At 43.2% G+C, this 17,675-nt stretch overlaps 13 non-coding genes across 13 annotated transcripts; 12 read left to right on the top strand and 1 right to left on the bottom strand.

Moving 5' to 3' along the window:
* Positions 1-2,379: 2,379 nt before the first annotated feature.
* Positions 2,380-2,461, bottom strand: trnas-cga (transfer RNA serine (anticodon CGA)). The gene has a single exon. It is a non-coding gene; the product is annotated as a tRNA-Ser (tRNA).
* Positions 2,462-10,625: 8,164 nt separating this feature from the next.
* Positions 10,626-10,707, top strand: trnas-uga (transfer RNA serine (anticodon UGA)). The gene has a single exon. It is a non-coding gene; the product is annotated as a tRNA-Ser (tRNA).
* A 209-nt stretch (positions 10,708-10,916) lies between these two features.
* On the top strand, positions 10,917-10,998 carry trnas-cga (transfer RNA serine (anticodon CGA)). Its single transcript has one exon. It is a non-coding gene; the product is annotated as a tRNA-Ser (tRNA).
* A 671-nt stretch (positions 10,999-11,669) lies between these two features.
* Positions 11,670-11,751, top strand: trnas-cga (transfer RNA serine (anticodon CGA)). Its single transcript has one exon. It is a non-coding gene; the product is annotated as a tRNA-Ser (tRNA).
* A 220-nt stretch (positions 11,752-11,971) lies between these two features.
* Positions 11,972-12,053, top strand: trnas-cga (transfer RNA serine (anticodon CGA)). The gene has a single exon. It is a non-coding gene; the product is annotated as a tRNA-Ser (tRNA).
* A 664-nt stretch (positions 12,054-12,717) lies between these two features.
* On the top strand, positions 12,718-12,799 carry trnas-uga (transfer RNA serine (anticodon UGA)). Its single transcript has one exon. It is a non-coding gene; the product is annotated as a tRNA-Ser (tRNA).
* Positions 12,800-13,009: 210 nt separating this feature from the next.
* trnas-cga (transfer RNA serine (anticodon CGA)) lies at positions 13,010-13,091 on the top strand. The gene has a single exon. It is a non-coding gene; the product is annotated as a tRNA-Ser (tRNA).
* A 672-nt stretch (positions 13,092-13,763) lies between these two features.
* Positions 13,764-13,845, top strand: trnastop-uca (transfer RNA opal suppressor (anticodon UCA)). Its single transcript has one exon. It is a non-coding gene; the product is annotated as a tRNA-Sec (tRNA).
* Positions 13,846-14,512: 667 nt separating this feature from the next.
* trnas-uga (transfer RNA serine (anticodon UGA)) lies at positions 14,513-14,594 on the top strand. The gene has a single exon. It is a non-coding gene; the product is annotated as a tRNA-Ser (tRNA).
* A 1,135-nt stretch (positions 14,595-15,729) lies between these two features.
* trnas-cga (transfer RNA serine (anticodon CGA)) lies at positions 15,730-15,811 on the top strand. The gene has a single exon. It is a non-coding gene; the product is annotated as a tRNA-Ser (tRNA).
* A 684-nt stretch (positions 15,812-16,495) lies between these two features.
* On the top strand, positions 16,496-16,577 carry trnastop-uca (transfer RNA opal suppressor (anticodon UCA)). The gene has a single exon. It is a non-coding gene; the product is annotated as a tRNA-Sec (tRNA).
* Positions 16,578-16,782: 205 nt separating this feature from the next.
* trnas-cga (transfer RNA serine (anticodon CGA)) lies at positions 16,783-16,864 on the top strand. The gene has a single exon. It is a non-coding gene; the product is annotated as a tRNA-Ser (tRNA).
* A 667-nt stretch (positions 16,865-17,531) lies between these two features.
* trnas-uga (transfer RNA serine (anticodon UGA)) lies at positions 17,532-17,613 on the top strand. Its single transcript has one exon. It is a non-coding gene; the product is annotated as a tRNA-Ser (tRNA).
* The last annotated feature ends 62 nt before the right edge of the window (positions 17,614-17,675 follow it).

Below are 17,675 nucleotides of genomic sequence, written 5' to 3'. Positions count from 1 at the left end.
GGATTTCAAGTCCAACTGCTTAACCACTTGGCCATAGCAGCTGGCTCTGTTAGCCGCCTGGTTAAGGCCTGGTAGTTATCTCATTCTGTCGATTTTACTTCTACAAAGACCAGATTATTGATACTGAAGAGCCGATTTGAACTGTTGGTAAAGGAATATACACTGCTCAAAAAAATAAAGGGAACACTTTAACAACACAATGTAACTCCAAGTCAATCACACTTCTGTGAAATCAAACTGTCCACTTAGGAAGCAACACTGATTGACAATAAATGTCACATGCTGTTGTGCAAATGGAATAGACAACATGTGGAAATTATAGGCAATTAGCAAGACACCCCCAATAAAGGAGTGGTTCTGCAGGTGGTGACCACAGACCACTTCTCAGTTCCTATGCTTCCTGGCTGATGTTTTGGTCACTTTTGAATGCTGGTGGTGCTTTCACCCTAGTGGTAGCATGAGACGGAGTCTACAACCCACACAAGTGGCTCAGGTAGTGCAGCTCATCCATGATGGCACATCAATGCGAGCTGTGGCAAGAAGGTTTGCTGTTTCTGTCAGCGTAGTGTCCAGAGCATGGAGGCGCTACCAGGAGACAGGCCAGTACATCAGGAGACGTGGAGGAGGCCGTAGGAGGGCAACAACCCAGCAGCAGGACCGCTACCTCCGCCTTTGTGCAAGGAGGAGCAGGAGGCGCACTGCCAGAGCCCTGCAAAATGACCTCCAGCAGGCCACAAATGTGCATGTGTCTGCTCAAACGGTCAGAAACAGACTCCATGTGGGTGGTATGAGGGCCCGACGTCCACAGGTGGGGGTTGTGCTTACAGCCCAACACCGTGCAGGAGGTTTGGCATTTGCCAGAGAACACCAAGATTGGCAAATTCGCCACTGGCGCCCTGTGCTCTTCGCAGATGAAAGCAGGTTCACACTGAGCACATGTGACAGAGTCTGGAGACGCCGTGGAGAACGTTCTGCTGCCTGCAACATCCTCCAGCATGACTGGTTTGGCGGTGGGTCAGTCATGGTGTGGGGTGGCATTTCTTTGGGGGTCCGCACAACCCTCCATGTGCTCGCCAGAGGTAGCCTGACTGCCATTAGGTACCGAGATGAGATCCTCAGACCCCTTGTGAGACCATATACTAGTGCGGTTGGCCCTGGGTTCCTCCTAATGCAAGACAATGCTAGACCTCATGTGGCTGGAGTGTGTCAGCATTTCCTGCAAGAGGAAGGCATTGATGCTATGGACTGGCCTGCCCGTTCCCCAGACCTGAATCCAATTGAGCACATCTTGGACATCATGTCTCGCTCCATCCACCAACGCCACATTGCACCACAGACTGTCCAGGAGTTGGCGGATGCTTTAGTCCAGGTCTGGGAGGAGATCCCTCAGGAGACCATCCGCCACCTCATCAGGAGCATGCCCAGGCATTGTAGGGAGGTCATACAGGCACGTGGAGGCCACACACACTACTGAGCCTCATTTTGACTTGTTTTAAGGACATTACATCAAAGTTGGATCAGCCTGTAGTGTGGTTTTCCACTTTAATTTTGAGTGTGACTCCAAATCCAGACCTCCATTGGTTGATAAATTGGATTTCCATTGATTATTTTTGTGTGATTTTGTTGTCAGCACATTCAACTATGTAAAGAAAAAAGTATTTAAAAAGATTATTTCATTCAGATCTAGAATATGTTATTTTAGTGTTCCCTTTATTTTTTTGAGCAGTATATATTCTGTGCACTTGAATCAAAGGACAAGTCCAAAAATGATCCATATCAAGTCCCCCTGACATGTTACAAATAAAGACTGGCTTGTCAATGCACTGTGAGGAAGGTACAAACCAGCGCAGGAAAACCTCATTGGATTCCGAGTCCAACGCCTTAACCTATCATCCATCACAGCTGTCTGAATAAGCTCACACAAAGACAAAAGTATCCAAATTCAATAGCCTAATTGAAATATTTTTCAAGCAAACTCAAATAAGCTATTTTCTGAGCACTTCAATCGTTGGACAAGCCCATAAAGTAAGGACAATTTCAATTCAGAGGAGATAGATCCAATTATTAAAGGTCTTATTTTATCATCACCCTGTAAGCAGCGTTGAAAACTGTACAGGGAGAACACATTGGATTTAGAGTCCAACGCCTTAACCTCTCGGCCATCACAGCTTGCTCTGTTACCTACCACGCCCTAACCAGTCCGCTATCTCGTTCTGTCCATTTTACCTCAAAAATGACCAGATCATCGCTTCTGAAGTACCTACTTGAAATGTTTGTCATGGAAGATACATTCTGAGCACTTGAATCAAAGGACAAGTCCACACATTATCCATATCAAGGCCCAATTATATGTTAAAAATAAAGACTGGTTTGTCAAAGCGCTGCGAGCAGGGTTCAAACCTGCGCGTGGAGACCCCATTGGATTTCGAGTCCAACGCTTTAACCACTCGGCAATCACTGCTCTCTGAGTTAGCTCACACAAGGACAAAAGTATCCTAATTCAACTGCCTAATTGAAACATTTTTCAAGCAAAGTGAAATAAGGTATTTTCTGAGCACTTCAATCGTTGGACGAGCCCATAAAGTAAAGACAATTTCAATTCAGAGGAGATAGATCCAAGTATTAAAGGTCTGCTTTATCATCATCCTGTAAGCAAGGTTGAAAACTGTACATGGAGATGTTGATGATCAGTTACTTGAGAAGGAGACCAAGTCAAGACGCTGGACCGGGTGGATTCAATTATCATAAGGCATCTTTATTAAGAGACAAAGATATTTGGCAAAACGTGCACGGACTCGTTCTTTTAGCTCTTATGGAACTAGCGGAAGCGAGCGCCTACACATTGTGTGCATCTATTTTATACAACATGATTGTAATGTAATGACGTATGTTGAGTCTTGTAGATTCGTCCTCCTGACTGGTCGATGAGTGGAGTGACGATCTGGTCTCGGGTCGGGATCGACTCCCCATTGGTCCATGAGTGTGTTCTTTGTTCCGCTGACCCAGCCCTCTGGGATGGGTTTGTGTGTGTGTGTGTACTTTGTGCTGAGTCCTTGTCTGTGTATCTCTGTAGTCACAAGATATTATTGCGAGACTGGACGTTGACCCCTGTGATCAGGTCATTTCCTGTTTTATCAGTGCTGTGTAAGGTCTAATTCGGCCAATCTGTTTCTGGGTGTGCGTGTATAGCTAGTATCAGTTCAACACAGAATGTGTCTTTTGTATCAGCAGATAAGTGTTGCGCAATAGACCAGCTTATCAAATATATTTATAACAAATCCCCCTCTTCACGTCTCCTAAGAGATGTGACAATTATATATATGAATAGGAAAACAAGGGCAAAATTTGCAAGAGGCAAATTTTGTGAGTCCCCCTCTTCACGTCTCACAAGAATATGTAAGTAGGTTCTGCTTCCTCAACAGTAAACCAAGGATCATTGCCCATAGCTGGATTCAGTGTCCTCTGGGGTCACTTCCATCAAAGGCATCATTCCAGTTGCCCATCTGCTCCGTTATCAATCTCTCCAGAATCCTGGAAATAAGACCTCTCGCACACGGGACCAAACAACAACCACACAACACAAACACACTCATACCGGTGAAGGCAGCCCATAATACAGTTCCTACAACACTTTTCCATTTCCCAAACATGGGCTGTGTTATCAGGAATGTACGTACAGCAATGAACCTAATCATTCTACCTACACCATCCTCCTTTGCCAATAACATATCGAGAGTCAGTCTATTTTACCAGGTCATGAGGGGGGTGGCGGATAATTGGTCAGAGAACCTCTTTACTGCATCCCCGGTTTCATTCATGAATATATTTGATTCATAGCTTTGTATTCATCTGGAACTTCCCTGAGGATGCCAATAGCATCCATCTAGACAAAGCTACTCCCATCCTGGTCAAAACTCCTCCTGTACCTACTTTAGCCTCCTATAACTGGTCTCTTATCATTAATTCAAACTGGTTGGACCAATAACCCCAGGGCGCAAGTTCCTAACAACCCTTTGTGGTAATTTCTGTCGTATGCGTCCTTTGCTGGTACTAGCCCACCCTTCATCAGTTATAGGTGCTATGAGGTTACACATTTTCTCCTATGCTTTCAAACCTAAGTCAGTCACATTAACGATTACCTTTCCAGCCATTAAAATCATCTTAATTCTCGGTGCCATTCTTGTATCTATTACACTGGTGCTCATCAGGAATCCAGGTGAACCGAGGTGTGTTGGCTGAGCACTTCAATCTGGCCAACCCCCATTCCTATACAGTTGTCTTCTTTCCCAGGAAATTGTTTAATGTTTACCTTAAATCCTACATCTTGATCTTCTTTGACTCCTTATTCTGTAAGTCACTCATCAGTGTATTATATAGTTTATCCTCTACTTTTTCTCAATGACAACGGTATCGTATGATTTGTACCAGAAGGTGGTGGATCAGAATGTATCAGTCAGATTAGACTATGATGCAGCTCAGAGTCTAAACTCTTTCCAAAAACCGCCAACCCTCTCCTGCCCTTAGTCTCTCTGCTAGGTACCACCCCATACTCACACCTCTAGGAGCACACACAGTGATGAACGGTCGGGATAGGAAATCTTCGTTAAGGAGGTAACCCCCGGACCCTATTGGTATCGGTTCTTCTCCTAACTCTGTGTGTGATCAACAGTGTTCATATGTGTACATACCTCCTTGCAGTGGGTAACGTGGACCCAAGTGACTCTCTCAGCTTTTCTAATGGCAAAGGCAGTGGTTTAACAGAACCTGGTATGGGCCTTCCCAACTGTGTTGCTTCCAGTTTTTTTCTCCTCAGGGACTGGATCCACACCCAGTCTCCTGGTTGGATTGAGTGAATCACCTTCTCCTGTAATTCACCTGTTGGACACAAATTCTTGGACATACGGGTTTGGTTAACAAACAGTCTTCTCATGTGCTCTGCCAGTATATCTTTAATTTCTATGCCTACCTGTTCTGGTATCTCTAACTCTGGCATTCTATAGGCTCTACCTGATTAGCTAATCTGTCATTCATTCTTTAAAGAGATATATCCCAGTAAACCAACTCTAGGGATAATATCTTGACCTAATATTCTAGCTACCATAATCATGTCCACCAAGTAAGTTGGGAACGCTTCTACCCATTTGCTATATTCTACAAAAAATGTTTTTGTTTAAGTAATTATCCTAACCTGTTCTATTGCCTGCCCTACCATACTCCCCCTATTTATACATGGCTCAGGCCATGTATCAATATTGCTGCATATCTAAACAGTGTCTTTGGTAAGGTTAGTAAATTATCCTTATGTCAGCCCTTCTCTTGTAGGATTGCCCCCTTTCATTTTCCACATGTCCAATTCTCCCTGGGGCATTCCTCCTTAGCTACCCTGTAACAATTCTCTATCAAGTGTCTTATCTTCTTTAAGATTTAACTACTTTCCATTAAATTATCATATATTTTCCTAGCGAATTTTACCAAACATAAACTTCAAATCAAAACTAAAATACATGCCTGCCAATGGAGCCGATAGTCTCTCCATGAATTAATATCCTAAAGCTAAGTGAACCAAATTCTCTTCCTATCTACTCCTGCTGGCCCCCTTTCTTTCTTCCTGCTACTCCCCAACCCTCAAGGTTACATCAGTGCAGGGGAGGATCTCTCTGTCTGCCCTTCTATCTGTCTCCAGCTTTTTCTCATAACAGAAAGTATCAAATCTGGGTTGTTTCCAAATATTGACTAAATGTCTCATTGTCTCCTTGGTTGCACTCCTGAACTTTAGAAAAATCAACCCGTCTAGATATTGCATATCTACTTACATTTATCTCGATACCCTCAATAATCCTGGATCACCTAAAGATGTCATGTATCCCTGTCCTGTTGACATAAGTCTACCATTATTAAACTTATTCACAACAAAATATAGTAATACTAGTATATCAATTTCACAGCCTTGTTGTGTTAAATCTCTTACACTGAATTCAACAACAGCTGACTTCCTAAGGGAAAATAAACGTATCTTGATCATGTAAAAAATACCCCTGCTACTGGTCAAAATATTTTCAAATCACATAATCAGATCAAAATGACTCATCTGATTTACTCCACCCAGAAAAAAATATTTTACCCTTATTGTTCTAGGAAAATAGACTTAAGGAAGCCTACCCTTAGTCTAAGGCTTTACCCTTTTAGTCCTATCATTGGTTCAAATTATCAATTGTGTCTAAAAGCTTTAACTCCATCATTATTATCAGTTCTACAAATTCCCTTAAAATCAATATCACCAATGCCCTTAAATTCACCATCCAAATGGCTTTTCAATGTGGCTGATCAGACCACACAGGAAAAGTCACCAGAGGGGTTAAAAAGTCATACCACCCTTTCAGAACCGTGTTTCTTACTACATTAAACAAATTAAAGCTAAGAACTTTATCTACATTTGTATCCCAGGTTCCCAGAACATCCCTTATCAAAAGAATTTCGTGTGATTATTAAAACTCAGAAAACAAAACTTCCAAAATGCCATGTGTGTATACCCCTTTAAGATATCCTGTCCCTAGGATTTTTTCCAAAGACAGTTAAGCGCTCCTTTTTCCATAAAATAACCACTTTGTCAGCATTTCCTCATACTACACCTATTCAAAAACCCAAATGTTAACTACAAACCAAACCTAAAAATACTTTATAATTCCATTATACTCCCCCCGGTCATTAGTTTTAAACTTACTTGAACATGCGCTACCCTTGGATACAATACTGTACTTCAAACCTATTAAACTCCCCTACTTTAACATACTACTTAACTAATTTAACCCAAGATTGCTTAAAACCTTAAACCCCTTCAGTTTGTCTGCAAACCGGCCCATTCTGTTTGCTAAGAATACACTGCCATTATACACAACTGTGTTTAATGTGCACCGTCCCTGTAAAAATAAAATTAACTCCACCTGCAATTCACTTTACTAACTTAATATTTTTCCATGCAATGTTCAAATCCCCACCAGTGAGAGTTCCTAAGGATACTCCGGCAATGATTATGAAAATAACAAACAGGGGAGCTGATATCCCCAGCCTCTCCCAGGGAGGGAGATAACCCGACCCTGGGCGTGGCGCCTTAGGTCGTGGAAACGGGAGCTGTGGTCCCATTTTCCCCAACTAAGGTTTCAGTGGTTGGAATCGAATTTTAGGGCGCGCAAATCGGCCCTGGTTTCAGTCAAAGTTCTGGAAGGGGTTGGGGCCGGAGTGCAGTGTGTAAGGTGGTGCCAAGGCGCGCCTGATTTGCCTTTGACCTGGACAGAGTGTGAAGTAACTTCCTTCACTTCGTACGGCCCAGTCCACCTGGGTTCTAGCCACTTTCTCTTGTGGACTTTGACCCTCACCCAGTCCCCAACTTTTACCTTCAGTGGTGGCGAGTCTCCCGACAGCTCCCCCTCTTGGACCTTGCGGATCTGTGTGGAGAGAAATGCAGACAGTTCCGTCAGTTTTCTCACATAGTCAGACATTCCAATCCTCAGCACATCAAGAGGGGGCATATGACCTCCCTCCCTTGGTGGGCCAGGCATGACTCTCCCCGTCATTATCTCATGGGGAGAGAGATGGGTCCCCGCCCCTGGCGAGGCCCTCATGGCCATCAGTGCCAGTGGTAGGGCTTCCACCCAGGTTAGCTTCGAACCTGCACATACCTTAGCAATCTTAGCCTTAAGAGTTTGATTTGCATGTTCCGCTAGGCCCTGAGATTGTGGCCTGTACACTGACCCGAATTTGTGCACAATTCCAAACCTTTCCTCCACCTGTCTCAGGTGTTTATTGCTGAAATGGGATCCGTTATCGCAACGGATTTGTCTCGGAACCCCATACCTAGGTATGAGGTCTCTTTGCAGCCATTTGATGACTGATTTGGCATCTTCCCGTGCCGTTGGTATTGCCTCTACCCACCTAGAGAACCTGTCTACTATTACTAACAGGTACCTTTTTCCTCCCCCCACGTTATCTGCTCCCATGTCTGTGTAATCTATACTAATGTCTTGGAAACAGGCATTGGGTACTGGGTAAGCATATCTGTTTTTTTTTTATATAGAAGCGCCCTTCTAGTCTCCTCTATAGCCCAAACTCCTATTCTCAATTCTGCTTCTGCCTTTTCTCTGTTCTTAGTCCCTTTTTTCTTAAACATATGCTTTCTGTTACCTTCTATCTCACCTTCTATTCCTTTCTGAACTGCCTCCTTCAAACCTTCCTCCATCACCATCAGCTGGCCTTTAGTGGGAGCTCCCCCGCTAAAATAGCCCGCCTGTGTCCATCTCAACTTCACTTCCTCCCACACTTTTCTTATTACTTTATATTGTTCCTCTCCTCCAGCTCTATCCTGTATTTTTTTGTTCCAAATTTTCGCTGAATTTAAGTTTGGTGGGCGGAATAGCTGCCATGTTATTATTTGTATAAATGTCCCTCTATCTTTGTATACTTAGCTCGTCGTTGGTCAAGACCAGCGATGTATTCACGGTGCTGGCTCAGACTTATCTCTGGTGCCCCACCCTCGTAAACAAAGTTTTTTTAAATATTAGGACTAATATTTTGAATAGGCTAAAACATTAACCCGGTCAATACCAACTCCCCGGTGATTACCCCAATTTGGTGTTCAATGTTATTTAGGTCCCCCGCAGTACTTGCAAATCAAATCCTCACTCAGTTCTATAGACAGACAGATCGCACACCCGGGCTGAAACCCAAACTATTGGTATAGTTTCGGACCTTCGGGGTACGTACAAACAAGCACACTCAAACAGGGCTGGAAACAAATTCCAGACGCACTGGAGGCGCACAAATCCCTCCCTAAACAAAGTCAAAACCGGAACTATTTCTAGATCTCCGGGACGAAACTAAACACGTTATTACAATGTACGGGACTTCCGACCAAAATCGGTTTATCTACCTACTTGCTACTTCAATTATTCCCTAAGCAAAGTCAAAACCGGAACCAGAATAAATTCCAGATCTCCGGGACGAAACTAAATAATTTTACAATGTACGGGGCTTCCGACCAAAATCGGTTTATCTACCTACTTGTTACTTCAATTATTCCCTAAGCAAAGTCAAAACCGGAACCAGAATAAATTCCAGATCTCCGGGACGAAACTAAATAATTTTACAATGTACGGGGCTTCCGACCAAAATCGGTTTATCTATCTACTTGCTATTTCATTATTCCCTAAGCAAAGTCAAAACCGGAACCAGAATAAATTCCAGATCTCCGGGACGAAACTAAATAATTTTACACAGGATTAATATGTTTTAGTTATATTTACTTTACTGAATCCGCTTGTTCTGAGTGTTCCCTTCTGGTCAGCTATTCCAGTAGGCCTTCTCTAGTTAGCAGATGTATACTATCAATATTTCGCCACACATGCTTTTAATTTAGCATGGGCGACCGACACACAATCTCTCTGTTCACTCTATTCACGATCTCTCTATTCCATTTTTATGTATCCGACTTTCTATTGATGTCCCTTATCCACACGCCACGGTGAATGGTCATAATCTCACGGTATACATTTGTACCAATCCCAGTTTCTACTGATGCTACTTGGTATCAAGCCTATTACCACAAATATCCTTGTACTCAGCCCTTACATTTTGTTATTACAATCCTATACAATATTAACAGTAATTCATACTCACGCCCGGTACTTCTGATCAAAATTTGGATATGACTATAATACAATATGCAGATTTTTGTTTTAACAGGCTCTGCTTACCTTTTATTAGTCGAGCTCATTGATCAGTTTCCCGGGGCAAGTAGAATCACCGATGGCTCCTGCGGACAGGTCACCCGTCCTCACGAGATTGTCCTGGACTTGTCCCCTCTCACATCAACCATCTATGGACCGAATTCAGAAGTATGAAACCATCCTCTGCTACCAAGTTTTGTTGATGATCAGTTACTTGAGAAGGAGACCAAGTCAAGACGCTGGACCGGGTGGATTCAATTATCATAAGGCATCTTTATTAAGAGACAAAGATATTTGGCAAAACGTGCACGGACTCGTTCTTTTAGCTCTTATGGAACTAGCGGAAGCGAGCGCCTACACATTGTGTGCATCTATTTTATACAACATGATTGTAATGTAATGACGTATGTTGAGTCTTGTAGATTCGTCCTCCTGACTGGTCGATGAGTGGAGTGACGATCTGGTCTCGGGTCGGGATCGACTCCCCATTGGTCCATGAGTGTGTTCTTTGTTCCGCTGACCCAGCCCTCTGGGATGGGTTTGTGTGTGTGTGTGTACTTTGTGCTGAGTCCTTGTCTGTGTATCTCTGTAGTCACAAGATATTATTGCGAGACTGGACGTTGACCCCTGTGATCAGGTCATTTCCTGTTTTATCAGTGCTGTGTAAGGTCTAATTCGGCCAATCTGTTTCTGGGTGTGCGTGTATAGCTAGTATCAGTTCAACACAGAATGTGTCTTTTGTATCAGCAGATAAGTGTTGCGCAATAGACCAGCTTATCAAATATATTTATAACAGAGACCACATTGGATTTTGATTCCAATGCTTGAACCACTTGGCCATCGCAGCATTAGGAATCTAAGGAAAGTGATAAGGAGAAAGCAGAAGTGGGCTAGTTAATATAGTGACCTGCGATGGCCGAGTGGTTAAGGCGTTGGACTTGAAATCCAATGGTGTCTCCCTGCGCAGGTTCGAACCCTGCGCGCAGCGCTTTGACAAACCAGTTTTTATTTTAACATATAATTGGGCCTTGATATGGATAATGTGTGGACTTGTCCTTTGATTCAAGTGCTCAGAATGTATCTTCCATGACAAACATTTCAAGTCGGTACTTCAGCAGTGATGATCTGGACGTTTTAGAGTTAAAATGGACAGAACGAGATAGCGGACTGGTTAGGGCGTGGTAGGTAACAGAGCAAGCTGTGATGGCCGAGAGGTTAAGGCGTTGGACTCGAAATCCAATGGGGTCTCCCCGCGCAGCTTCGAACACTGCTCGCAGCGTTATGACAAACCAGTCCTCATTCTGAACATATCCTTGGTGACTTGATATGGATAGTCTCTTTAATGCATGGACTTGTCCAGTGATTCAAGTGCTCAGAATACTTTTGTCTTTGTGTGAGCTTATTCAGAAAGCTGTGATGGCCGAGTGGTTTAGGCGTAATTTGGCACAATAAGATCAATCAAGTTTACCAATTTGCACCAATGATATCTGTTTCCAAATCCCAATTACTTTACCTGAATTCCAACAGCTGCAACGGCCATGTTTTTCAGACGTTGGACCTGAATTTCAATGGGGTCTCCCCACACATGTTTTAACCTTGCTCGAAGCGTATATAGCCCACTTGTGCTTTCTCCTCATCACTTTCCTTTGAATCCCACAGCGGCAATGGCCAAGTGTTTTAAGCGTTGGAAATGAAATCCATTGTTTTCTCCCCGTACAGTTTTTAAAGCTGCTCGCAGCGCACTGACAAACCAGTCTATATTTGTAACATGTGACTTGATATGGATAATGTGCTGAATGCATGGACTTGTCCTTTGATTCAAGTGCTCAGAATATATATTCCTTGACAAACTGTTCAAATAGGCTCTTCAGTAGATAGTCTAGTCTTTACAGAAGTAAAATGGACAGAATGAGATAGCGACTGGTTAAGGCCTGGTAGGTAAAAGAGCAAGCTGTGACGGCCGAGAGGTTAAGGCGTTGGACTCGAAATCCAATGGGGTCTCCCCGCGCAGGTTCGAACCCTGCTCGCAGCTTTATGACAAACCAGTCCTCATTCTGAACATATCCTTGTTGGCTTGATATGTATAGTCTCTTTAATGCATGGACTAGTCCTTTGATTCAAGTGCTCAGAATGTATCTTCCATGACAAACTTTTCAAGTCGGTACTTCAGCAGCGATGATCTGGATGTTTTAGAGTTAAAATGGACAGAACGAGATAGCGGACTGGTTAGGGCGTGGTAGGTAACAGAGCAAGCTGTGATGGCCGAGAGGTTAAGGCGTTGGACTCGAAATCCAATGGGGTCTCCCCGCGCAGGTTCGAACCCTGCTCGCAGCGTTATGACAAACCAGTCCTCATTCTGAACATATCTGTGGTGGCTTGATATGGATAGTCTCTTTAATGCATGGACTTGTCCAGTGATTCAAGTGCTCAGAATACTTTTGGGTGAGCTTATTCAGAAAGCGGTGGTTAAGGCGTGATTTGGCACAATAAGATCAATATGTCGTGCAATCAAGTTTACCATTTTGCACCAATGATGTCTGTTTCCAAATCCCAATTACTTTACCTGAATTCCAACAGCTGCAACAACCGAGTTTTTCAGACGTTGGACCTGAATTTCAATGGGGTCTCCCCACACATGTTTTAACCTTGCTCGAAGCGTATATAGCCCACTTGTGCTTTCTCCTCATCACTTTCCTTTGAATCCCACAGCTGCAATGGCCAAGTGTTTTAAGCGTTGGAAATGAAATCCATTGTTTTCTCCCCGTACAGTTTTTAAAGCTGCTCGCATCGCATTGACAAACCAGTCTATATTTGTAACATGTGACTTGATATGGATAATGTGCTGAATGCATGGACTTCTTTGATTCAAGTGCTCAGAATATATATTCCTTGACAAACTGTTCAAATAGGCTCTTCAGTAGATAGTCTAGTCTTTACCAAAGTAAAATGGACAGAATGAGATAGCCTACTGGTTAAGGCCTGGTAGTTAATACAGAGAGCTGCGATTGCCGAGTGGTTAAGGCGTTGGACTTGAAATCCAATGGGGTCTCCCTGCGCAGGTTCGAACCCTGCTCGCAGCGTATTGACAAAACAGTTTTAATTTTTAACATATAATTGGGCCTTGATATGGATAATGTGTGGACTAGTCCTTTGATTCAAGTGCTCAGAATGTATCTTCCATGACAAACATTTCAAGTCGGTACTTCAGCAGCGAAGATCTGGACGTTTTAGAGTTAAAATGGACAGAACGAGATAGGTGACTGGTTACGGCGTGCTAGGTAACAGAGCAAGCTGTGATGACCGAGAGGTTAAGGCGTTGGACTCGAAATCCAATGGGGTCTCCCCGCGCAGGTTCGAACCCTGCTCGCAGCGTTATGACAAACCAGTCCTCATTCTGAACATATCCTTGGTGACTTGATATGGATAGTCTCTTTAATGCATGGACTTGTCCAGTGATTCAAGTGCTCAGAATACTTTTGTCTTTGTGTGAGCTTATTCAGAAAGCTGTGATGGCCGAGTGGTTTAGGCGTAATTTGGCACAATAAGATCAATCAAGTTTACCATTTTGCACCAATGATGTCTGTTTCCAAATCCCAATTACTTTACTTGAATTCGAACAGCTGCAACGGCCGACTTTTTCAGACGTTGGACCTGAATTTCAATGGGGTCTCCCCACACATGTTTTAACCTTGCTCGAAGCGTATATAGCCCACTTGTGCTTTCTCCTCATCACTTTCCTTTGAATCCCACAGCCGCAATGGCCAAGTGTTTTAAGCGTTGGAAATGAAATCCATTGTTTTCTCCCCGTACAGTTTTTAAAGCTGCTCGCATCGCATTGACAAACCAGTCTATATTTGTAACATGTGACTTGATATGGATAATGTGCTGAATCCATGGACTTGTCCTTTGATTCAAGTGCTCAGAATATATATTCCTTGACAAACTGTTCAAATAGGCTCTTCAGTAGATAGTCTAGTCTTTACAGAAGTGAAATGGACAGAATGAGATAGCCGACTGGTTAAGGCCTGGTAGTTAATGTAGAGAGCTGCGATGGCCGAGTGCTTAAGGCGTTGGACTTCAAAACCAATGGGGTCTCCCTGCGCAGGTTCGAACCCTGCTCGCAGCGTTATGACAAACCAGTCCTCATTCTGAACATATCCTTGGTGGCTTGATATGGATAGTCTCTTTAATGCATTGACTTGTCCAGTGATTCAAGTGCTCAGAATACTTTTGTGTGAGCTTATTCAGAAAGCGGTGGTTAAGGCGTGATTTGGCACAATAAGATCAATATGTCGTGCAATCAAGTTTACCATTTTGCACCAATGATGTCTGTTTCCAAATCCCAATTACTTTACCTGAATTCCAACAGCTGCAACGGCCGAGTTTTTCAGACGTTGGACCTGAATTTCAATGGGGTCTCCCCACACATGTTTTAACCTTGCTCCAAGCGTATATAGCCCACTTGTGCTTTCTCCTCATCACTTTCCTTTGATTCCCACAGCCGCAATGAGCAAGTGGTTTAAGGGTTGGAAATTAAATCCATTGTGTTCTCCCCGTACAGTTTTTAAAGCTGCTCGCAGCGCATTGACAAACCAGTCTATATTTGTAACATGTGACTTGATATGGATAATGTGCTAAATGCATGGACTTGTCCTTTGATTCAAGTGCTCAGAATATATATTCCTTGACAAACAGTTCAAATAGGCTCTTTAGTAGATAGTCTAGTCTTTACCAAAGTAAAATGGACAGAATGAGATAGCCGACTGGTTAAGGCCTGGTAGTTAATACAGCGAGCTGCGATGGCCGAGTGGTTAAGGCGTTGGACTTGAAATCCAATGGGGTCTCCCTGCGCAGGTTCGAACCCTGCTCGCAGCGCTATGGCAAGCTATTCTTTGTTTTTACCATATACTTGGTGACTTGATATGGATAATGTCCTTAATGCATGGAATTGTCCAGTGATTCAGGAGCTCAGAATATATCTACCTTGACAAACAGTTGAAATAGGCACCGCAGTACAGATACTGTTATTTGTGTTAGATTTACGATGGAAAATCTGAGAGAGCCAGGTGGTTAAGTCCTCGGATTTGAAACCCAATTGGGTCTCCCTGCTCTTATTTAAATCTTACTCTCAGTGAATAGTCCACTTGTAATTTCTCTGCACATAGTTTTTTGACTTGCACATTAAACTTTTAACCTTTGAAGGCTTTGGAAAGGACAGAGGTTATTTGGCACAATAAGATCAATATGTCGTGCCATCAAGTTTACCATTTTGCACCAATGCTGTCTGTTTCCAAATCCCAATCCTTTTACTTGCATTCCAACAGCTGCAATGGCCGAGTTCTTTAGACGTTGGACCTGAATTTCAATGGGGTCTCCGCACCCATGTTCTTACCTTGCTCGAAGCATATAGCCCACTTCTGCTTTCTCCTCATCACTTTCCTTAGATTTCTAATGCTGCGATGGCCAAGTGGTTTAAGCATTGTAATCGAAATCCAATGTGGTCTCCCTGACCAGTTTTCAACCTTGCTTTCAGGACGATGATAAAGCAGACCTTTAATACTTGGATCTATCTCCTCTGAATTTAAATTGTCCTTAATTTATGGGCTCGTCCAACGATTGAAGTGCTCAGAAAATAGCTAATTTCACTTTGCTTGAAAAAAATGTCAATTAGGCAGTTGAATTAGAATACTTTTGTACTTGTGTGAGCTAACTCAGAAAGCAGTGATTGCCGAGTGGTTAAAGCATTGGACTCGAAATCCAATGGATTCTCCACGCGAAGGTTTGAACCCTGCTCGCAGTGCTTTGACAAAGCAGTCTTTATTTTTAACATATCATTGGGCCTTGATATGGATAATGTGTGGACTTGTCCTTTGATTCAAGTGCTCAGAATGTATCTTCCATGACAAACATTTCAAGTAGGTACTTCAGTAGCGATGATCTGGACGTTTTACAGTTAAAATGGACAGAACGAGATAGCGGACTGGTTAGGGCGTGGTAGGTAACAGAGCAAGCTGTGATGGCCGAGAGGTTAAGGCGTTGGACTCGAAATCCAATGGGGTCTCCCCGCGCAGGTTCGAACCCTGCTCGCAGTGTTATGAGAAACCAGTCCTCATTCTGAACATATCCTTGGTGACTTGATATGGATAATCTCTTTAATGCATGGACTTGTCCAGTGACTCAAGTGCTCAGAAGACTTTTGTCTTTGTGTGAGCTTATTCAGAAAGCTGTGATGGCCGAGTGGTTAAGGCGGGATTTGGCAAAATAAGATCAATATGTCGTGCAATCAAGTTTACCATTTTGCACCAATGATGTCTGTTTCCAAATCCCAATTACTTTACTTGAATTCTAACAGCTGCAACGGCCGACTTTTTCAGACGTTGGACCTGAATTTCAATGGGGTCTCCCCACACATGTTTTAACCTTGCTCGAAGCGTATATAGCCCACTTGTGCTTTCTCCTCATCACTTTCCTTTGAATCCCACAGCCGCAATGGCCAAGTGTTTTAAGCGTTGGAAATGAAATCCATTGTTTTCTCCCCGTACAGTTTTTAAAGCTGCTCGCATCGCATTGACAAACCAGTCTATATTTGTAACATGTGACTTGATATGGATAATGTGCTGAATCCATGGACTTGTCCTTTGATTCAAGTGCTCAGAATATATATTCCTTGACAAACTGTTCAAATAGGCTCTTCAGTAGATAGTCTAGTCTTTACAGAAGTGAAATGAACAGAATGAGATAGCCGACTGGTTAAGGCCTGGTAGTTAATGTAGAGAGCTGCGATGGCCGAGTGCTTAAGGCGTTGGACTTCAAAACCAATGGGGTCTCCCTGCGCAGGTTCGAACCCTGCTCGCAGCGTTATGACAAACCAGTCCTCATTCTGGCTTGATATGTATAGTCTCTTTAATGCATGGACTAGTCCTTTGATTCAAGTGCTCAGAATGTATCTTCCATGACAAACATTTCAATTCGGTACTTCAGCAGCGATGATCTGGATGTTTTAGAGTTAAAATGGACAGAACGAGATAGCGGACTGGTTAGGGCGTGGTAGGTAACAGAGCAAGCTGTGATGGCCGAGAGGTTAAGGCCTTGGACTCGAAATCCAATGGGGTCTCCCCTCGCAGGTTCGAACCCTGCTCGCAGCGTTATGACAAACCAGTCCTCATTCTGAACATATCCTTGGTGGCTTGATATGGATAGTCTCTTTAATGCATGGACTTGTCCAGTGATTCAAGTGCTCAGAATACTTTTGGGTGAGCTTATTCAGAAAGCGGTGGTTAAGGCGTGATTTGGCACAATAAGATCAATATGTCGTGCAATCAAGTTTACCATTTTGCACCAATGATGTCTGTTTCCAAATCCCAATTACTTTACCTGAATTCCAACAGCTGCAACGGCCGAGTTTTTCAGACGTTGGACCTGAATTTCAATGGGGTCTCCCCACACATGTTTTAACCTTGCTCGAAGCGTATATAGCCCACTTGTGCTTTCTCCTCATCACTTTCCTTTGAATCCCACAGCCGCAATGGCCAAGTGTTTTAAGCGTTGGAAATGAAATCCATTGTTTTCTCCCCGTACAGTTTTTAAAGCTGCTCGCATCGCATTGACAAACCAGTCTATATTTGTAACATGTGACTTGATATGGATAATGTGCTGAATGCATGGACTTGTCCTTTGATTCAAGTGCTCAGAATATATATTCCTTGACAAACTGTTCAAATAGGCTCTTCAGTAGATAGTCTAGTCTTCACAGAAGTAAAATGGACAGAATGAGATAGCCGACTGGTTAAGGCCTGGTAGTTATTATAGAGAGCTGCGATGGCCGAGTGGTTAAGGCGTTGGACTTGAAATCCAATGTGGTCTCCCTGCGCAGGTTTGAACCCTGCGCGCAGCGCTTTGACGAACCAGTTTTAATTTTTAACATATAATTGGGCCTTGATATGGATAATGTGTGGA

The sequence above is a fragment of the Salmo trutta genome, chromosome 31, assembly GCF_901001165.1.
Source record: "Salmo trutta chromosome 31, fSalTru1.1, whole genome shotgun sequence".
Classification (NCBI taxonomy): domain Eukaryota; kingdom Metazoa; phylum Chordata; class Actinopteri; order Salmoniformes; family Salmonidae; genus Salmo; species Salmo trutta.
The sequence above is the reverse complement of the archived record's forward strand: the minus strand, read 5'-3'. Positions and strand labels throughout refer to the sequence as shown.